This window comes from Budorcas taxicolor, chromosome 17, assembly GCF_023091745.1.
Source record: "Budorcas taxicolor isolate Tak-1 chromosome 17, Takin1.1, whole genome shotgun sequence".
NCBI lineage: Eukaryota > Metazoa > Chordata > Mammalia > Artiodactyla > Bovidae > Budorcas > Budorcas taxicolor.
The window spans coordinates 43,131,936-43,152,672 of NC_068926.1; positions in this window are offsets into that span (position 1 = coordinate 43,131,936).

Below are 20,737 nucleotides of genomic sequence, written 5' to 3' on the forward strand. Positions count from 1 at the left end.
TTGAAATAGTTCAACTGGAATCCCATCACCTCCACTAGCTCTGTTCGTAGTGATGCTTTCTAAGACCCACTTGACTTCACATTCCAGGATGTCTGGCTCTAGGTGAGTGATCACACCATCGTGATAATCTTGGTCTTGAAGATCTTTTTTGTACAGTTCTTCTGTGTATTCTTGCCACCTCTTCTTAATATCTTCTGCTTCTGTTAGGTCCATACCATTTCTGTCCTTTATCGAGCCCATCTTTGCATGAAATGTTCCCTTGGTATCTCTAATTTTCTTGAAGAGATCTCTAGTCTTTCCCGTTCTGTTGTTTTCCTCTATTTCTTTGCACTGATCGCTGAGAAAGGCTTTCTTATCTCTTCTTGCTATTCTTTGGAACATCTGCATTCAGATGTTTATGTCTTTCCTTTTCTCCTTTGCTTTCGCTTATCTTCTTTTCACAGCTTTTTGTAAGGCCTCCCCAGGCAGCCATTTTGCTTTTTTGCATTTCTTTTCCATGGGGATGGTCTTGATCCCTGTCTCCTGTACAATGTCACGAACCTCAGTCCATAGTTCATCAGGCACTCTATCTATCAGATCTAGTCCCTTAAATCTATTTCTCACTTCCACTGTATAATCATAAGGGATTTGATTTAGGTCATAGCTGAATGGTCTAATGGTTTCCCCTACTTTCTTTAAGTCTGAATTTGGCAATAAGGAGTTCATGATCTGAGCCACAGTCAACTCCCGGTCTTGTTTTTGTTGACTGTATAGAGCTTCTCCATCTTTGGCTGCAAAGAATGTAATCAATCTGATTTCGATGTTGACCATCTGGTGATGTCCATGTGTAGAGTCTTCTCTTGGAAGAGGGTGTTCACTATGACCAGTGCATTTTCTTGGCAAAACTCTATTAGTCTTTGCCCTGCTTCATTCCGTATTCCAAGGCCAAATTTTCCTGTTACTCCAGGTATTTCTTGACTTCCTACTTTGGCATTCCAGTCCCCTATAATGAAAAGGACATCTTTTTTGGGTGTTAGTTCTAAAAGGTCTTGTAGGTCTTCATAGAACCATTCAACTTCAGCTTCTTCAGCATTACTGGTTGGGGCATAGACTTGGATTACTGTGACATTGAATGGTTTGCCTTGGAAACGAACAGAGATCATTCTGTCGTTTTTGAGATTGCATCCAAGTACTGCATTTAGGACTCTTTTGTTGACCATGATGGCTACTCCATTTCTTCTAAGGGATTCTTGCCCACAGTAGTAGATATAATGGTCATCTGAGTTAAATTCACCCATTCCAGTCCATTTTAGTTCGCTGATTCCTAGAATGTCGAAATTCACCCTTGCCATCCCTTGTTTGACCACTTCCAATTTGCCTTGATTCATGGACCTGACATTCCAGGTTCCTATGCAATATTGCTCTTTATAGCATTGGACCTTGCTTCTATCACCGGTCACATCCACAGCTGGGTATTGTTTTTGCTTTGGCTCCATCCCTTCATTCTTTCTGGAGTTATTTCTCCACTGATCTCCAGTGGTGTGTTGGGCACTTACTGACCTGGGGATTTCCTCTTTCAGTATCCTATTATTTTGCCTTTTATACTGTTCATGGGGTTCTCAAGGCAAGAATACTGAAGTGGTTTGCCATTCCCTTCTCCACTGGACTTCTGTCAGAAGTCTTCACCATGACCCGCCTGTCTTGCGTGGCCCCACGGGTATGGCTTAGTTTCATTGAGTTAGACATGCTGTGGTCCTAGTGTGATTAGATTGACTAGTTTTCTGTGATTATGATTTCAGTGTGTCTGCCCTCTGATGCCCTCTTGCAACACCTGCCATCTTACTTGGGTTTCTCTTACCTTGGACATGTGGTATCTCTTCACAGCTGCTCCAGCAAAGTGCAGCCCCTACTCCTTACCTTGGACGAGGGGTATCTCCTCACCACCTTCCCTCCTGACCTTGAAGGTGGAATAGCTCCTCTTGGCCCTACTGCACCTGCGCAACCACAGCTCCTTGGACGTGGGGTTGCTCCTCCCCCTGCCGCCCCTGATCTTGGATGTGGGGTAGCTCCTCTTGACTGCGGCACCTGACCTCCGACGCAGGGTAGCTCCTCTTAGCCATTCCTGCGCTATTGCAGCCTGGCACTCTCGGCCGCTGTCCCTGACCTTGGACGGGGGAAACTCCTCTTGGCCGCTGCCCCTCGGGCACGGGGTCCTCCCGGCTTCTGCCTCTGACCTCGGACGTGGGGTAGCTCCTCTCGGCCGCGTTATGTGCACCTGTTGCAGCCTCCACAAAGACCCTGTCAATAGAGAATGAAGTCATTCATGAAGAGAAAAACTAAATAGTATGTATTAACACACACACACACATATATATAAATGGAATATAGAAAAATGGTACTAATGAACCTATTTGCAAGACAAGAATAGAGATGCAGACATAGAGAACAGACTTGCAAAAAGCAATTTTCTTATTAGAAATAAAGTTTAAAAAAAAGAAGATAGCTTTCAAAGGATTGAGGTAGAAGTCCAGCTTACTCATATTAATGTGAACATCAAATATTTTATGGAAAAATTAATGTATAAATTATTTGTTAGTAAAGTAAAAAAATTCACCAATAATGACCAATTGATGATATTTTGTTAAAATATTACTTATGACATCTACCTCACTATTTAAAGACTTTTTCATGTGAAGCTTAGTCATACTTGGTAATGGGTTCAGTTTCAATTTTTTTTAAATTTTTCTGGCAATGTCAACATTGCTCTTCCTTAAGGCAAAAATATCTACAATGACTTTGTTCATTTTAAACAATGAATCAAATAATTTGAGCAAAAGAAATATTTTAAGTTAGTTCTCTTGAAATTTCTACCTCTGTCCGATATTTATTTGTTGCACATGCATGGACCCTTCTCCTAAATTCTTATATTCTTTCATATTTTTCCTGAACATATTATGTGTGTCTTTAAGAATAGAATTATGTAGGTTTATACCTATTGCTTAAATATGTATTTTGGGCATTATGAATGGGGCACTGAATAAAACTGAAGCATTCAGCCAAATAGCCCAGGTTAAAATAAAAAGTAATTAGCCTCCAATTAAAATAAATAAATTATATATATATATATATATATAATTTTAAAACTAAAATCATTCCCAGGATTTTGAGGCAATGAGCTAGACTATATTTTTTTTAATAATTTCTGAACCTGGAAAATAAATGCCTTATTTCCTCAAGCTTTAATTTCTGTACTGAGTATGTCATGATAATCAACAGGAAAATATAAAGTTTTTCTTAATTAGGAATGACATAAAAGCTACTTCTACATAAGTTCTGCTCAGTAGAAATTCATTTTTAAAAGATTTATTAAGCTTGACAAAGGAATTAGTATTCAGCTCACTGGAAAGTGACTCAAAATTGCTTGACATGAACTAGGCTGTTTTTAATGATTTCTTACTAAATGTAGTTTTCATCAAAAAATGTATATCTTACCCCAAAACAGTTACTTAATTCAAAAAGACAATGTAGTGGCAATCTGATTTAATTATAATAAATAGAAAAAAAATAATAGGGACAAAAGAAGAGACCATGAATGTTCTAAAAAATAAATATAGGATATATGTAGGATCCAAGTTTCTAAGAATTGCTGTTTTCTACATTTTCATGTTTACTTTAATCACCAAGGGGAATGTAGAGTGTACTATGGGGTGTTTTTTGTAGTGCAAAATACCTGTAGCCACAATTTGGTACATGAAGAATTTTAAAAATATTGTGCAAAGTTGTGAAAATTAAGAGGTTAATTCAACTATTCTCATGATTTTAACTTTCATTTTAGAAACCCATAAGGTAGTAGGAACAGGGTCAGGATTATACAAGGCCCTGTCACAGCACTTATTGGCCACTCCAAAATGAGCACTGTCAAATTTAATGAAAGAAGACAAATATTTAATTTTTGAAATGAAGGCATTTTGACACATTTTTTGAGATTAAAGAATATTAGTAAAGGAAACCGATCTCTTCCATTTTTCATTTTGAGGCTCTACAGTATTGCCTGGGCATATTTTTTGGAAGAATTTTGTTCTCTTTTCTTTGTTGCTTTATTATTTAAAGGCTTGTCTTAAAAGTTAGGACCCCACACAAAACCACAGTTGAGAGAAATATTGGATTCCTTAATCGTTTCTCTCATTCTTGTATCTTAGAAATGAAAATGTATAAAGATCACAAGGAGGCTAGATTTCTTTTAGGAAGACTTACTCTGTTTAGAATGTGTCTGTTTGGTCCTCCTGTCTCCTCATCCTGTGTTCATTCTGTGTGTCCAGTAGAGAAATTCCAGTAGAATAAGCATGTTTACAGTCATGAGCTCAAAAGCAAAATTGCAAGCATAAGAAAAACTGTGAATTCAATATGCAGTCCTAACTTCCTGCAAGGAAGTAGCCTTCAAGATATTTGTTGATATTTAATATCCATCATCAGGATCGTGTCCTGGACCACAGAAAGAAAGACAAAATATCGCTGAAAAAGCTTCAGCTCTACAAAACTTGGTCTTCCCAAATGACTCAGATGGTAAAGAATCTATCCACAATGCTGCAGACCCAGGTTTGATCCCTGGGTCAGGATGATTCCCTGGAGAAGGGAATGGAAACACACTCCAGTATTCTTGCCTGGAGAATTCCATGAACAGAGGAGCCTGGTGCACTACAGTCCATGGGTTCACAAAGAGTCATACATGACTGAAGCAACTAACACTTTCACTTTCACACTTTCACTAATACTTGATGGAAGGTGACCCACCTGCATTCACATACACATATCATCCTATAAATGTGATGTTTTACTTAAAACATGTGGCTGTTCTCAACTCTGCTCAGATTTTATTCCAAGTTTTCTTCATGCATTTATAAAAAGTAAAGAGGGAGTGAGCAATGAGTTGGCTCCATTAACAGAAGAATTTCAAAAATTTAAAAGATGCCAAGTTTATATTATTACCATATGATGATTAAAATAGAGAAAGACAGTTAATTTCAATACATGCTGGATATTGTGAACAAAGTTATGAAATCAGAGCCTTGAAAATATGAATGGTATGCTGAGTTAGGGATTCAGTGTTCAATAATAAATGTTTATTTGCAGTGATATTAAGAAAGCTAATTTCTAGGAGCACAGCATCCTGACAAACAGTGGCGTGCTGAATTAAGAAAGCACTGAGATAGAAATGTTCTTGGAATTGGTAGCGATATATGTGACTTACAGTTTTGACTCTATCAACTTCAGTATTGTATCAATCTAAATATGTTCATTGTTAACATTTGCAAACATTTAAAAATATACACAGCTATAGTAAATATACTTCGAATTTATGTGCTGAAGTTATTACGACAAAAGTGCTTTGCCATGGCAGTAAATCTTTTCTCTGCTACTTATCATCAATTGGAGTTTAGAAGTGGATTTGTCTTATAACTATTGAAAACAAAGTTTTGTAAAAGGAAGACATTAAAATGTATTCCTACAAAATATGAGATGAACGTATTAATCTATGACAAGTTGCATCATTTACAAATGTAATTTTGAAATTTAAAACTTATTAGCTAAACAGTTGAAATAAATGAATATATACATATTAGAAAATATATTAAATGTAAAAATTAATGTCTAACAAGAAATAAACCACCAATCACCATTAATGAAATTGAAATATAAATCGAAGATTGAAATGTGCAATTATTAAGTTTGAGTTAATAACTATGAAGAGTTATTCAAATACAAAAAATACACATAGTCATGGAGACCTTTGCCTTGTTCTTATTCTTAAACGCAATGAGTCTCTAAGTTCAATATTCTGTTTCTTGCAGATATTAAGTCTCTTTCTGATAAGTACAGGAATAAAAGTCCTGGCAAAAAATTAAAAAATGGAAATGAGGAATAAGAACTAAAAAGAAATGTATCTATTTGCAAATGATTTATTAACCACAGAATCAATAGAAAGCTAACAAAGCAATAAGAGACTTTGGTCAAGTTTCTAAATACTTCAATAATGTATGCAAGTTGGCAACATACCCTCATAAAAGTAATAATCATGCAAAAAATAGAAATAAGATGCTATTTCTATAAGAAGAATTATACAGAACATAATGAAGAAGATATTGATGAAGAAAACTCTATTAAAGAATTAAAAATAGACAGAATAAATAAAAAGAGAATATGCAGTGAATCTTGAAAGAGGCAAGTATTTTTTTTAATTCTTTTTATTTTTTTCTTAAATTTATTATTATTATTTTTTAACTTTACAATTTTGTGTTGGTTTTGCCACGCATCAACATGAATCCGCCACTGGTGTACACGTGTTCCCAATCCTGAACCCGCCTCCCACCTCCCCCCCACCCCCACCTCCCATCCCTCTGGGAAAGAGGCAAGTATTTTCTTATTATATTTACTTAACAGTTCCTTGTTATTTTTTAAATCAAACTAAAGATACATCCTTTAAGCTCTGTTCTTTATTTCATCAAACTTCAATTTATAGGCACATATCCACTTCAACAACAAAGTCAGACAAAGATTTGGTACATGGGTTTTAAGATGATTTAAGTATTAATATAATGTTTACTTTCATTCAACTGTTTCTGTAATTCTTATTTTTAGCTATAGAGGTTAACATTCAGAACTTTCTATAAAGCAAAAATTGACTCTGAAATTCCAGAATACTGATTATATCACATTTCCTTTGCCCACAGAGTGGAACTCCTTACTTCTGGTGACTGTAGGTTTATCAGAAAGGGTGAGAGGTCTGTATATTTTTGGTTGATGTGTCATTGTGTCAGACTTGTTCTATTAGCTGCAGTCCCATTCTGAGGATTCACGCTTACCTGTGGGCAAGTGTGACCATTTCTAAATTTGTCGTAAAATATTTGCACAGAAGCAAACTTGTCCCACCTGTTATTTGTGGTCTATATTTTTTCCATGTGATTTTCCTTGGACTTCATCATGTTTATACAGGTTCCTGTCTCTAACATGTATTCATGTAGGTATGTTGGGCCAAATAATTGCAACTCTTATGATCTACCCACAAAAATATGACATCAAATGGCTATTTAAAGATTGTTTACCAAACATATTCAGGGCAAATAATATTGTGCAAGAGATTAACTGGTAAATGACATTGTTAAATGAAAGGAACCCAAGATGAATGGACTACTTTTATAAAAAAAAAAGTAGTCTAAATATGATATTATATAATAGGATTTTTAATATTAAGCATGTTTCCACATAAGCATAGTGTCTAATTTCTAATCACTTAATTTTCTTATTAATTATAGTTCAATGATTAAAATAAAGTATACAGTATTCTCTTTCTAACATTGACTACAACATACATAAGGAATTTGGAGGTACTGTGAACAAAGATGCTGAGGAATCAGAAAGCCCAGAAATATTTTAAAAATACACTCTATAAAATAAGAAAAGATTTAGATCCCCAAATAACTAATGCCTCTGATAAAACACAGAAGATGGAAATTAAGTAATCTCCTCCAGCATCAAACTGATCCTATTAATCAATCAATAATCAGAGGTCTCAATTGCCTTTCTTTTCCTCCCCTGATATTTATCCCCCCATAATTTTAACTTGGGATTCTCATTTTTGTTTTTTATTTGGTTATGGCATGTGGGATCTAGTTCCCTGACCAGGGATTGAACCAGGCCTCCTGCATTGGGAATGCAGTATTTTAACCACTGGACCACCAAGGAAGTCCATGAAATTCTCACCTTTAAATATATATTTCATTGAGTGTGGCTAGAGATGGGGAGTATCTCCAGAATTTCACTGCTCTAAGGCCCTTATGTTATTTATTTGTTCCATATTGCAGGTGTCAATGCCCATCAGGATTGTTACCACTGGAGAGAGTGAAAAGCCATTGGTGGAGGCCCTGAGCCAAAACCCAGACTCATCTTCCTTTTGGCCCATATCTATTCTATCAGCATCTTATTAGTGAGCCACCCTCAGACCATAAATTGTATGGATTTAATTTAGCTTTATTTGAGTTTCTCTCCAGAATTAATCACAGAGTGAAATGGGACAGTCCACAGGTTATTTTAAAATCTGAAGTAAGTAGACTTGTTATTAGATCAATCAGCTTCTAAAAACAAATACATTAAATTTGAATGTAGGATACTTTCATCTTTCTGCATATCTCCAGCCATGCTTACAGCATCAAGCATGAATGTGGATTCCAAAGGAAATGCTGCTCTGTATTCTATCAGAGAAGCCAAAGCTGCTTTTCCCATTCCTCCTATGAGCTGCTTTGAACATCATTTCCAATGAATGTGCCAATTTGGTGGCTGCTGTCAGCCAGGCCTTGCTGATTTCAAAGCCAGCTTCCATCACTGTGAATAGTTCATGTCTGTTTTTTATATGCAGGGTCAAAATGATGAAAGCTGCCTTGTTCTCTTATGATCTAGAAAAGACTGTTTGGGGTCAAGACTCAGGGACAAATCTACCAATTTTTTTTTTCTTTTTCTATGTTGTGTTTTCACTCACTCGCTCACTTGGAGCACTTGAATTCACTACTGTCATTCACTGCACATACCTCACTCTTCTCCACTGGCCCCTTTGGAGAACAGCATGCGTGTGTGCTCAGTCCCTCAGTCATGTCCGACTCTGTGACCCCATGCGCCCTTCTGCTCATGGAATTCCTCAGGCAAGAGTAATGCAGTGGGTGCCCTTTCCTTCTCCAGGGGCTCTTTCCCACCCAGGTATTGACAAGAGTTGTTTGGGCATTGGGGATCAGGACAAGTCTGCACCCTCAGCAAAGAGTTCAAACCAGAAAACCAAGGCGAAACAACAGTCCTAGGAACTGTGCAATTATTATAGAAATAAAGATCTTTAAGAAAAATTTTTTGCCTAAGTATATGAGCAACACAGATTTGGACCAATTAACATTTGACCCCTAATGGAGTGTGAGCCTACGGACAGCTGAGTGCCTGGCAATCCTAGCACCAGCCCTGGACATGGCTATTTCATGTGTCCTCATGGAAGCTCTGAGACCCTGGGTTACTAGAATTTTTAATTAATAACTGAAAGTCAAGTCTACATGCCCTTTACTAAAAGAAACTGTAGTCATAGTATCTTAAACAAGCAAAATATCATTGAGGCTTTAGGAATGCAACATTAATATAATAGGGGTAAAATAAATATCTAGATAATTTAAACCATCTCTTTTCTTCCCTGTAATAAAATATCTGATGATGGAGGAAATGCACTCATATGGCTTGAATGCTACCTAAAATGTTGAATGCTGACTAAAATATCAAATACTTGTACAACTTTTGATTGGTATTTTGTTGTGTATAGATTTGCTGCTCATTTTTTAGTATAAACATGGTCCCCTAACTAAAGTTCTATTATCAGCTTTTCTGCTGTTCCCTACCCTGTTCACTGAGACAATTATTTCCTACCAAGCAAACAGCATCAAAATTTATCTGACCTTGACCTCATTTTCAAGCTACAATTATTTAACATCTAACCAGCTTCTGTCATCTCCTACCTCAAACAGACTCACAATGGCAACTTATAATTTATCTGTTTTTAGACAAGCTTATGATGTAAAAAAAGAAAATTGTACTTTTTTCATAATTACACATTTTATAGAAGTGATAAAATGTGCCTTCCTGTGAAAATATATGCTTTCCTTGGCTACCTGTATGAAATCACAGGAGGAATGTATGGAGCAGAAAACCTATAACATAGTCTGAATCCAGCTCTCAATAATGGGTGCTCAGTTTGATTGTTTTCTTTTTTTTAATATAAATTTATTTATTTCAATTGGAGGTTAATTACTTTACAATACTGTATTTGTTATTTAACCTAATAATGCAACTGCTTTGGCAACGTATAAGTAATGGGCTTCCCAAGTGGTGCTAGTGATAAAGAACTTGCCCACCAATTAGGAGACCTAAGAGAAAAGGGTCCAATTTCTGGGTGGAGAAGACCCCTTGGAAGAGGGCATGGCAAACTACTCCAGTATTCTTGGCTGGGTAATCCCATGACCTGGAGGGCTTTAGTTCTCATAGGGTTGCACAGAGTAGAACACTGTAGGGATTTAGCATTCACACAAGCAAGTAATGGTTAAATATGCAAAAACAACGAAGGAAGAAAGAAAATGAAGAAAGAAGGGAAGGGAGGGAGGAAGAGAAGGAGTTGCCTGAGCCCTTTGTCTTATCATCCATTTTGAAGTTGGCTGGTTTCCTTGTTAATGAACTCAGGTTTGAATGTTCGCTGTTCAAAAACCAATAATTTGAGAGGCAAGTGTGAATGGAAAGGAAAGGTCCTTTAATCAGAAAAGCCAGCAATCTGGGGGAGATTTGACTCGAGTCCTGAGAAGCTGAAGATTCTGCTCAATCGTGATAGGTTTTCAAGAGAAAAGTGAGGGAGAATCTCAGTGAGTCATGGAGGCAGGAGGGTGGGCTCTGCATCTTCCTCCATGGTTGTGGGCTGGCCGACTCTCTCTGCAGATGTTATCTTGTCCGAGTGGTCTGCCTGCATGATTGCCAGGAGGACAGTTGGGGTTGGAGAGAAAGCCATTCTTTAACTGCCCACTTCCTCATTCTAACCTCTATTACTCCAGAAAAAGAATAGACAGGCTAAACAAAGCATGGTGTGCATTCAGGAAGCCTAAGTCAGGAGTTAGTTTCAACTGTTTGGTGATCTCATTTCTATGGTTAGGTTTTTAAGCTTAGAGGGTCAACAGAAATGGGCAAATAGGAAAAGGGCAAAAGAGCTGCTTTCACCAGGAAAGATAAGGAGCAGTAGAAACAGTAAATTAAAGTCAAAAGGGAAGGGACAAGTCTCTATTGTTTCTTAGAGTTTTTAGAATGAGAAGATAAACAGCAGATACTTTAAAAATGATTATAGGCAAATAGATTTGGTCTGCAGTCACCCAGGTCATGAGAAACTTGAGTCTCTGCCTCAGGGTTTTTCAGCCTTCATCCTATTGATGTTTGGGTCAAAGTCAATTATTTCTTTGTTGGACTGTAACTTCCTTAGTTGGACTGTAACTTCCTTAGTTGGACTGTAACTTCCTTAATTGCACTGTAACTTCCTTAGTTGGACTGTTACTGTGGATGTTCAGCCACATTATTTTGCCCTCTCCCCTCCAGATGTCAACCATACACTGAAACTCTGGCAACCAAAAATCTTTTCAGATTTTGCCAACTGTCCCTTGAAGGCCACAATCATCCCAAGTTGAAAATGACTGCTCTGGGTGAAGAAAGATGGTAGAGGAGGCTGTTACTTCAGTTCACTGCCTAGGTGAATGGTTAGCCATCCTGGTTACAGCTGAGGTCCTTAACTAAAAGTGATGCTGAGGAATGACCTCAATAGATTTTTGTGGAATTGCACTGATTTGGAGTCTTTGGAGTAAGCCTTAGGTATCTTAAAATTCTAAATGAGTCTGATATGTAGCCAGGGTTGAAAGCCCTTGCTAGAAAAAGGTTTGGCTAGCTTAGCAGGAGACCTCAAGGTAATGAGGACACTATTTCTCTTCTCCAAAATTACTGTAATTTTCAAGCCTTATATTCACAGTCCATGTTTCATTCTCATAAATTTATGCATTGGATTTCTAATGTCAACTCAAAATAAATCACTGAAACTTATAAATGTTTACAACACAAGACATTCAGTATATTTTCCATGGAAGGATATCTTGAATTAAATTACCTATGCATTAAATGTTAAGCAAAAGCATCTGCATGAAATAAAATTTTCTATTCTGCTTGTATCAACCTCACTTAAGTGTTAAGACAACACAGGGAAACAACTGACTAACATGTTTGCAGGTGTGGCTACATTAGACGGACAGCACATTCAAATATAATGGAACTACCATGCTTTTTTTTTTTTTTTGGTCAAACTGTAATTTTATCTAAAAGACCCCAACGACATTTACCTGATGATAGCCAAACCATTTCCTAAAAAACAAGAAGAAATAAACATTTCAGGCTATACTACAAAGCCACAGTCATCAAGATAGTATGGTACTGCCACAAAGACAGAAATATAGATCAATGGAACAAAATAGAAAGCCCAGAGATAAATCCACACACCCATGGACACCTTATCTTCTACAAAGGAAGCAAGAATATATAATGGATTAAAGACAATCTCTTTAACAAGTGGTGCTGGGAGAACTGGTCAAGCACTTGTAAAAGAATGAAACCAGAACACTTTCTAACACCATACACAAAAATAAACTTAAAATGGATTAAAGGTCTAAACGTAAGACCAGAAACTATAAAACTCCTAGAGGAGAATATAGGCAAAACACTCTCCGACATAAATCACAGCAGGATCCTCTATGACCCACCTCCCAGAATATCTGAAATAAAAGCAAAAAATAAACAAATGGGACCTAATTAAAATGAAAAGCTTCTGCACAACAAAGGAAAATATAAGCAAGGTGAAAATGTAGCCTTCAGAATGAGAGAAAATAATAGCAAATGAAGCAACTGACAAATGACTAATCTCAAAAATATACAAGCAACCCATGCAGCTCAATTCCAGAAAAATAAACCACCCAATCAAAACATGGGCCAAAGAACTAAATAGACATTTCTCCAAAGACATCCAGATGGCTAACAAACACATGAAAAGATGCTCAACATCACTCATTATCAGAGAAATGCAAATCAAGACCACAATGAGGTACCATTTCACACCAGTCAGAATGGCTGCGATCCAAAAGTCTACAAGCAATAAATGCTGGAGAGGGTGTGGAGAAAAGGGAACCCTCTTACACTGTTGGTGGGAATGCAAACTAGTACAGCCACTATGGAGAACAGTGTGGAGATTCCTTAAAAAACTGGAAATAGAACTGCCTTATGACATGGCAATCCCACTGCTGGGCATACACACCGAGGAAACCAGAATTGAAAGAGACACATGTACCCCAATGTTCATCGCAGCACTGTTTATAATAGCCAGGACATGGAAGCAACCTGGATGTCCATCAGCAGATGAATGGATAAGAAAGCTGTGGTTCATATACACAATGGAGTATTACTCAGCCTTTAAAAAGAATACATTTGAATCAGTTCCAATGAGATGGATGAAACTGCAGCCAATTATACAGAGTGAAGTAAGCCAGAAAGAAAAACACCAATACAGTATACTAACACACATATAAGGAATTTAGAAAGATGGTAATGATGACCCTGTATGCGAGACAGCAAAAAGAGACACAAATGTATAGAACAGTCTTATGGACTCTGTGGGAGAGGGAGAGGGTGGGATGATTTGGGAGAATGGCATTGAAACTTGTGTAATATCATGTAAGAAATGAATCGCCAGTCTAAGTTTGATGCAGGATACAGGATGCTTGGGGCTGGTGCACTGGGATGACTCAGAGAGATGGTATGGGGAGGGAGGTGGGAGGAAGGTTCAGGATTCAGAGCTCATGTACACCTGTGACGGATTCATGTTGATGTATGGCAAAACCAATACAGTATTGTAAAATAAAGTAAAATAAAACAAAGCAAAACAATAAAACCAAAGGAAACTAGAAAGAGGAGATTTATACAAATCAAGGTAAAATTTTGTTAAATATGAAAAAGAAAAAAAACAAGAAGAAATAAACACCAATCTCAAAGTGTAATTTTTTATCTGTACCTAGATATTTAAAAAATAAAATTTGAAATCAAAATGGTCTGTGAAGTTAATCAGGTCACTTGTTGAATGCATCACTCCAACTCATTTGATAAAATTTGATGCCTCTATTTTTATTGCCTAGTGATCCTAAATTTTGAGACCTACATGTGGTTGATAATTTGTTTCCTGATAGATTGCCAGTTTCTGTTCAACAATTTCTCTGAAGAGTTTTTATTCCCATTGCTTCTTATTTGGAATATCAATGAAAATTTACAAACAGCTAAAAGCCTCCGACTTCTGTGTATGTTGATAATTTAAAGAGATATTTTAAAAATATGACTATTTAAGTGCAATGTCACTCTCCTGGGAAAAATTATATTTATTTAATAAAGATTTAACTACAGAATTTGTCAGGGATATTTAATAAAATATGAGTGCATTTGAAAGCATAATATGCATTTTGGAAACTGTTAGTATTGTTTTTATATGAAATAAATAATCTGAAAATTAATGATGTGAGTGGGCATCCCAGACTTATGACACCTCACCTGGAGTGTTTCAGACAGTTTTACTGGTATCATGTTCAGACTGTGACCCCAGACATGCTAAATCAATGGTGCTGAATTAAGTAATGGATCAACAACTACATGTGCATTAACACTTGCATATTTGCAAAGCCTACTGTGATAACGTGTAAATTTCCATCTGATATTTATAATTAAAGAAGTGGGATGATTAATTTCAATAAGAAGCTTGTTTGTAGAGAAATCCCAGCTTTGAAGTCTACCTTTGGTTGATAGAAATTAAATACAGTTTTGAAATATAAATCAAAGAATATCAGTGTCATGGACGGAGGAGCCTGGTGGGCTGCAGTCCATGGGGTCGCTAAGAGCCGGACATGAATGAGTGACTTCACTTTCACGCTTTGGAGAAGGAAATGGCAACCCATTCCAGTGTTCTTGCCTGGAGAATCCCACGGGCGGGGGAGCCTGGTGGGCTGCCGTCTATGGGGTCACACAGAGTCGGACACAACTGAAGCGACTCAGCATATGTTAATGAGTGGAAATTCCTTCATCTTTTCACTGATAGTAAAAAGAGCCTATAAAACTTTATTTATAATTCTTGCTCACTTTTATTATGTACCATTTTCTCAATTCCAGTAATATTGTTAATCTGTATGGTATAACAAATATTTATTGTAACATTCTTTAGGTAACATAGTGCAATATTTACTCTTACTATGTAACTTCAAATTGAAGCCCAGTGGAAAGGGATGAAAATCCTGATTTAGAAACTGTAGAAATTTGAACCTATACACAATTGTAACAAGAAAATATAAAAGAAGAAGTCAACCCCATTCTTAAGGATCCATTAATATTAAATCCAATTATATTGATTTCTATGTTTTGTTACCCATTCAATGTAATATATGTCTCCTTGTTAATATTTATTTCCCAGTTTAAACAAAGCAAGTATACATATGGAATCCTAAGATAGCAAGAACATAATATCATTTGTGGATGCCAGTGGCAACTTCCCTCATCAGAGGTGATACCTAACTGCTCAGACAGCAGTATTCTGAACCTCTACTGAAGGTATGGGACAGGCAACATGCACTGAAAACTATTTCTTTCACAAAGCCTTTGTCTTCTCACCAGATCCTTTTGGCTCAGCCATAGGTTATCTGTCTACAGTATCAAACACATTATATTGAAAGGCTGTCACTATGCTGTGAAAGATTCAGGGATTCTTGGCCTCCAGAGGAGAGGAATTTGATCTGGGATCAGTAACAGACTTGATCATTCAGAACTTTTGTGTAATAAAAGTTTTATTAAAGTATAGAAAAGATAGAGAAGTCTTCTGACATAGACATCAGATGGGGGCAGAAAGAGTGCCCCCTCGCTAGTTTTTAGCAAGAAGAAAAGAAATGTCTCAAAACTCAGACAGTGGCACGAGGCCCCTCACCCACAACATGCATTTTGAGATAACATTGGCACAAGGTGAGTCATCCTGGAGCATAAAACAAATGACATGAATCTTGAAGAAAGGCAGATTTTCAAGCAAATACAGAGTCTCTTATAGCTTAAGAGAACATTTCCATGAGTAAAACATACTGGTTTGTTGAGCCATTATCAGTTCTGAGTCTTAGGCAAAACTGACTTGAAGAAAGACGGAGTCAAAGGTAAATACATAGTTCATTAAAATAGCTTAAGAAAGGAGTACATCAAGGCTGTGTATTGTTACCCTGCTCATATAACTTATATGCAGAGTTCAGTTCAGTTCAGTTCAGTCCAGTCGTTCAGTCGTGTCTGACTCTTTGCGACCCCATGAATCACAGCACGCCAGGCCTCCCTGTCCATCACCAACCCGGAGTTCACTCAGACTCACGTCCATCGAGTCAGTGATGCCATCCAGAGTACATCATGCAAAATGCAGGGCTTGATGGAGCACAAAATGGAATCAAGATTGCCAGTAGAAATATCAATAACCTCAGATACACAGATGACACCACCCTTATGGCAGAAAGTGAAGAAGAAATAAAGAACCTCTTCATGAATGTAAAAGAGGAGAGTAGAAAAAGTTGGCTTAAAACTCAAGATTCAAAAAACTAAGATCATGGCATCCGGTCCCATCACTTCATGGCAACTAGATGGGGAAACAATGGAAACACTAAGATACTTTATTTTGGGGGCCACCAAAATCACTGCAGATGGTGACTGCAGACATGAAATTAAAAGACACTTGCTCCTTGGAAGAAAAGCTCTGACTAACCTAAACAGAATATTAAAAAGCAGAGGCATTACTTTACCAATCAAAGGTCCATCTAGTCAAAGCTATGGCTTTTCCAGTAGTCATGTATGGATGTGAGAGTTGGACTATAAAGAAAGCTGAGCACTGAAGAATTGATGCTTTTGAACTGTGGTGTTGGAGAAGACTCTTGAGAGTCCTTTGGACTGCAAGGGCATCAACCAGTACATCCTAAAGGAAATCAGTCCTGAATATTCATTAGAAGGACTGATGTTGAATCTGAAACTCCAATACTTTGGCCACCTGATACAAAGAATCGACTCACTGGAAAAGACACTGATGCTGGGAAAGATTGAAGGCAGGACGAGAAGGGGACAACAGAGGGAGAGATGGTTGGATCGCATCACTGACGCGATGGACATGAGTTTGAGTAGGCTCTGAGAGTTGGTGATAGACAGGGCTGCCTGGTGTGTTGCAGTCCATGAGATCACAAAGAGTTGGACATGACTGAGCGACTGAATTGAACTGAACTGAAGAAAACACTTCTATAAGAAAAACACAATGGTTAGCTCAAGGTTTGAGAAAAGATAAGTTCAGGTGGAACCAGGTGTCCACATGGCAACACAGAATTTTAAAAGAAACCTCCTTTTAATTTTGCATAGAGAAGGAAAAAAAAAGTCTGGCACTATTTGTTTCTTCCCGCCACTTAAGAGAGAGATTAAAAAAAAAAAAAGTGACGCTTGCAGCCTATTTCCTCCCTATGGAGATCCTTAGCCTTCCTGCCTGCTACGCTCTCAATATAGCCTTCAGAATTTTAACTCTGGCTAGATGACTTTTGTGAATAATTGGAAATTTGGGAAACTGCTCTCTTGTCCTTTTACCCCTTAATTTCCCAAAGGAACAATTAGCTGTGCCCTATAGGAGTGAATCGCATATGTACCACTTTAGTCAATACAGCTAAGCTTCCCTGGGAAGTTCTTTCTTGTGGATAGAGCTCTAAGAAAGAAGATGAAAGCAAAATTGCTATTTAGTACCCATAACCCTTATTTGTTGATTCACACATTCAATAAGTAATTTATTCTAGGATATAAAGTTTAATTGTATTTTAGACTTTAAATCAATGAGTCCAAACAATAGTTTTTTTCTTCATGAAATCTATAGTCTGAGTCCACACTTTGTAGCACCTCTACTCGTTGTTTTGGATTCAATTTTAATACCAGTGGTTACATAGTGGCCAAAATTTAGCTTTCTATTATGCTTTGTGCTATATTATTACTATTTTTAAATGTAAAAAAAATTTAAACATATCACAGTCTAGATTGAGTTTGCCCCTGAGTGTGATTCTGCAAATGCTAGAATCATCGGTTTTGATAGAAATCATTTTTCACACCTAAAAGTTTAAGAACAAGTGTTGTGATAATCATTGGAGAGAAATTCAAGGCTTTCTCCTAAAGGTCAGGAAAAAGACAAAGGTGTCTTCTCTGACCACCCCTTTCCAACACTGTACTGAAAGTCCTTGCTAATGAAGTGAGACAAGAAAAGGAAATAAGAAAAGATTGGGAAGAAAGAAAGGAAGTTTCTTTGCTGATGATCTGATCATCTAGGTAGAAAATCTGAAAGAATACACACACACACACACACACACACAAATCCTGAAACTAAAAAGTGATCATAGCAGTGTTTCAGGATACCAAGTCAATGAACAAAATTGAATCACTTTCATGTATCCTAGAAATAAACAAGTATAATTTAAAACTAAAATTGCAACTGAACAACCAGGGAAGCCCCATCATTTACATTAGCACCCAAAAAGAAAAAAGAAAAAAAAAAGAAATGGACATAAATCTAACAAAATATTTAGAATATTTATGTGAGAAAACTACACATTTTGATGACACAATCAAAAAAGAACTAAATAAATAGATATGCTTATATATAGGAAGACATTATTATAGGATATCAATTCATTTCAAATTTGTCTACATGTTCAATACAACTGCAATCAAAATCCCCAAAAGTTATTCGATTGCTCTCAACACACTTATTCTGAAGTTTATATTGAGAGTTAAAAGATCCAGAGTAGCAGCAAACGTTGAAGAATAACAAAGTTGGTGTACAGACACTGCCCCACTTCAAGACTTTCTGTAAAGCCATGATAATCAATAGAGTATGGCACTTGTGAAAGGAAAGACAAATAGATCAATGGAATAGAATAGAGAGCCCAGAAATAGAACCACATATGTACAGTTAACTGATCTTTGACAAAGGAGCAAAAGAAATACAATAAAACAAAGATAGTCTTTTCAACAAATGGTGCTAGAACAAGTGGATATCCACATGCCAAAAAAAAAAAAAACCTAAGCATAGATCACACCCGTTTCACAAAAATTAACTCAAAAATTGTTTGAAGACTCAAACTATAAAATTCAAAAATATAGAAAGCCTATTAAACATAGGAGAAAATCTAAGTAAATTTGTGTATGGCAATGACTTTTTAGAATGACACTACAGATATGATCCATGAAAGAAATAATGGATTACCAAGACTTTCATTATAATTAAAATCTCAATGACACTTCATTAAAAAAAAGATAAACACGCATTTGAAGAGAAGCACATGAAAAGAAGTTTCATATCATGTGTCATTGGGGAAATGCAAACTAAAACAATGAAATATACCTATATACCTATTAGAATGGCCACAATTTGAACACTGACAGCACCAAATACTGGTGAGGATTTGAAGCAAAGGGAACTCTCATTCACAGCTGTGGGAATGCAAAATGGTACAACTACTTAGGAAAATAATGTGTTGGTTTCTTACAAAACTAAATGTACCTTTAAACAATTCAGCAATCATGCTCCTTGGTATTCCACAAAGTAGTGGAATAAAACCCTACTCATGGATGTTTAGAGTTTCTATATTCATCACTGCCAAAACTTGGAGGCAACCAAAATGTCCTTCAGTAGGTGAAAATTTTTATAAACTGCAGTATATCTAGACAATGGAATATTATTCAGTAACAAAAATGATCTAATTACTAAGGGAAAGAAGCTAATCTGAGAAGACTACATACCATACAACTCCAAATATATGACATTCTGGAAAAGGCAAAACTATGGAGACAGTAAAAAGATCAGTGGTGCCAGGCACTGGGTGGAAGAGGGATGAATAGGCAAAGCACAGAGGATTTTTGGGGCAGGGAAAATATTCTATATGGTACCATAAGGATGATAGAAGTATAACACCAAGAGCAAACTGTCATGTAAACTATGGACATTGTATGGGTGAGTATGCTGTGTTGATGTAGATTCAACATTTGTAACAAATGTACCATCTTGTGGAGATGCTAATAATGAGGGGAGCTGTGAATGTCTGGGGGCAGGGGTAAGCAGGAGATCCCTGTACCTTCTCTATTTTATTGTGAATCTTAAACTATTCTTTCAAAGTCTTAATTTTTAAAAGCTCTTGTTTTTGTTCCTGTTATTTTAATAACTCCTGAAAAACCATAACACTTTAAAATTACAACTTTAAAATTTCATGCTGTTTTAAAATGATGACATCAAATAAGCATTTTTCAGTAGAGATTTGATGTTTAAAAGTCAAATTATACATTAGATAATCGAAAGGAGGCCCCAAATGAATGTTAACTGTTAACTAGATCAACAGAAAAAAGTTAGCTATTAAAATTAGCTCACACGTATTAGTTTAATTTCACTTATCACTTAACTGTACTGCTTCCTTCACATTTAAATATTTAAATATAAATATAAACACAAAATGTTTATAAGTTCCTCTGAAGACATTAGCAATTATAGAATATATCTTAATTACTGAGTTTTTCTACTTGGAAGTAAATATATACATTCATTTATAAATCATTCAAAGATTTCCACCTGATACTGATATAAAAGAATTATTCTGAACCAGATGCCCAGTTTATTTGGATTTCACTAGTATTTCCACTAATATCCTTTTTATAACCCAGGATCTAATCCAGCATATCACATTGCAGTTAGGATCAAAGTTTTAGTCTTCCATGGTCTGTGTTGGGTTCTCAGACTTTCTTTATTTTTAATGAACTTGACATTTGAGGAATGCTGGTCTGGTATCTTGTACAATATCCTTAACTTTGGGTTTGTCTGAAAATTAAATCAGGTTAAGGGCTGTGAGAGAGAACCACCAAGATAAACCAACTGTCTTTCTATATCAATTATGGAGCACACACCTTAAAATGCTTAAGTAATTAAAATAGAGTGAAAATGAATGGCTTGGCCTTGTTGAAAATGTTTCCTGTCTGGCTTAATAAAATATCTTAATATTGTAGACCATAATACAGAAAGTCAGTTTTAATCCTGGTATGCAGTCCTGAGATG